Source organism: Triticum dicoccoides, chromosome 7B (genome assembly GCF_002162155.2).
Source record: "Triticum dicoccoides isolate Atlit2015 ecotype Zavitan chromosome 7B, WEW_v2.0, whole genome shotgun sequence".
In the NCBI taxonomy this organism is placed as follows: Eukaryota; Viridiplantae; Streptophyta; class Magnoliopsida; order Poales; family Poaceae; genus Triticum; species Triticum dicoccoides.
Window position 1 is genome coordinate 587970192 of NC_041393.1, and position 2869 is coordinate 587973060.

Genomic DNA, 2869 nt, shown 5'->3' on the forward strand with positions numbered 1-2869 from the left:
CGAGAAGTTCCAAGGACCGTGCAATGCACGTTAATATTTAGGTAATATATTAATTGCACACGGATATTAGGTATGCTATTATTTGTGTGTTAATTATGTGATTAGTGCAATATTTAGTATGATATTAATTGTACGTTAAACACGTCGAACGCTCGCCATTGAAGTAGTCTAGATCGTTGGATTGACTTAGTTTGATGGCCGAGATCAACTGAATCTGTCCCTCTGGGTCTTTTTATATTGATGATATAGATGTTCTAGTATGTGCTTGATGTAGTCTAGTACTCACCCTAATCCGAGTTAATTGCCGCAACCTCTATATAATTTTCAATTTATATTGTATAGAGGCCGTGATCAATCAAGTTTGGATCTGTGCAACTTTGTACAACTTTGTATAGGAGGGAGTACAACTTTGTATCACATGTGTAGTGCCCTGTGCAAACCTTTTATCTATTTAACAAAACAAGTTTACTGTTATCAAGTCACCAAGATTTGGAACTTTTTATTTATATTTTGACCAAGTTGCAATTTGTCACATTGAGTTTGCAAAAAAAAAAAAAGTGCAACACTTTAGGCATTGAATTAACACACAGTTGCTTGATTGCACATTTCTAGACCAGGGTTGCAAGCAATCTTATAGTAGTACTGCTAGTAAAGTAATCAACATGGTTCACCATTTTGCATACGGCAGTACCAATTTAGTTTTTTTACGCTTCTTCTGACGTTTCCTCACTTACGACGTCTAGCTGCTGCCCTTTGACACGCTTCCTGTTCGGCGGCGCCGCCACCCCCGCCGCCGTCGTCGTCTGCCGCTGCTCGCGTGACTTCTTCACCATCTTCTCCATTGCCGGAGTCACGTAAGCTGTCGGCATGCGGGCGCATAAGGTCTGCAGCCGCATCCTGGGGGCGCATCCAGTCTGCAGCTGCCTCGTCGCCGCGCGCTGCTGCCCATGCGAGCTCATGCCGGACAGGAAGCACGCGCGCCCCGTCGTCTCGTACTCCCGCCGGTCTTCCACGCTGGCGATAAGAATGCGCAGCTCGTCCTCTAGCTCCTTGCACATGGGGTCGCCGGCCATCCCTGGCGCCGAACGCTCCACGGCCTCCAGCCGGCCTCGCAGTATCCGTGCGCCCTCGGCGTGTTGCCCGCGATCGGCCGCCTCCCGCGCCGCCGCCATGTCTTCGGTTGCCTCCACGCGGACGCGCTCACGCTCGACCTCCATGGACGGCTGCACGTCGGTCACCTCAACCGGCCTCTGGACAACGGCGTCATCTCCAGCGACGTCGGCCGCCTGCCCTGTAGCAGCATCTCGGTAACTGCAGCTCGCTTTGACCAGCCCAGTGACGTCATCGACATCCTCGGCTGCTGGCACGTCCAGGAATATGAGGAAGCGCCTCTCCTCGTCGGCATAGAGCTCGCCGACGTCGACCGAGGCAGAACGCCCGCCGGCGTCCACCCGGTTGTCGTAGCGTCCGGACTTGACAGCCCGGACGAGCACGCCGGGATGCAAGCACGTCACCGCGACGCGCAACTCCTGGACGGTGACCGTGAGGAGCCTGCCGATGCACTGCGCGAACGAGTCCTGGACGACCGCCTCGTTCTCAATGAAGGAAAATGTGCCGCCGGTCGCCTCCGCGATGGTGTGCATCGCCGCTGCGTCGTGGTCGGTGCCGAAGCCAAAGGCATGAACAGCCGGTGGCCGGGCTCCGGCGCCCGTGTACGTGAGCGAAGATGGCACGAGGCTGATGTAGTCGGGGGTACTGGCACCACTGTGGTGTCTTCTTGGCGCGGTGAACGTGTCCTACCCGTCGGAGAGAAGCATGATGCTGGCGACGGCGTTCATGTGCTGGCGGTCGCCGAGCACCTGGGCGGCCACGCGGAGCCCCTCGCCGATGTTGGTGCCGCCGTTTGCGGCGAGTGATTCCACGGCGCGCTTCGCCGCAGCCTTCCCCGCGTCAGACATGCGCACGAGGCGGATCAGGCGGCTCGCGCTGCTGGAGAAGCACACCACGGAGAGGCGGTCGGCGGATCCAAGGTTGTCGATGACGAACCCCATGGCCTGCTTCAGCAGCGCCAGCTTGCGGCCGGTCATGCTGCCGCTGACGTCGAGCACCGTCACGAGGTCCAGCGGCGCGCGCGCCGCCTCGGAGGCGGCCGAAGATGGCGCCCTGGCGTGCACGAGCACCGCGAAGTTTTCGCGGACTGCGGTCCTCGCGACGGCCGGGCACTCGCAGTGCGTCCTGAGGACCACCGCACCGCCATCGGTCGCCGCCGCGGTCTGCGCCCCGACGGTCGGCTCGTCGTCATCGTAAGTGTGGGGCACCTGTTGGGACGATGACGACGGCGACGGCGACGGTGGTGCCACTGCCTGGGCGGGGGCGTTCACGGCCGGCAGGACGGTCCAGGGCGCCTTGCAGAGCGGGTAGGTGTGGTTCCCGTGGGCGACGCTGGCGGAGATGCAGCTGAGGTGGAAGGCGTGGGAGCACTCCGCCGTGAAGCTGGCCTGGCCGCGGACCATGCCGCCGAGGCAAATGGCACACAAGTCGGCATCGCCCGTGTCCGCCATGCAGATGCAGCAGCCAGCAGAGGAAGCTTTGGATCTGATGCACGTAGATGGGGGCTAAGTGCTATGCCAGGGGCCGGTTTCTTCTCTGGTTGTTAGTTTGTTGGATGATGAAATCGGCGTATATATAGGGTTACTCATTGTAGATATGGAGAATGATTAACGGAATTAGTCCGGAAATTAAGGTGCGTAACCGGCGCGGAAACAAGGCGAAATTTTTCTTTCCATCTGCGCTTCCCGCACGACGAATCCTCCTCCTTTTTTGTGCCTGGAGAAACGTTTTTTTTTGAGGGTTGGAGAAACGTTCTTTT

General features: G+C 57.7%; 1 pseudogene; it reads right to left on the bottom strand.

Moving 5' to 3' along the window:
* Positions 1 to 704: 704 nt before the first annotated feature.
* On the bottom strand, positions 705 to 2561 carry LOC119339154 (annotated as a pseudogene).
* Between the last annotated feature and the right edge of the window lie 308 nt (positions 2562 to 2869).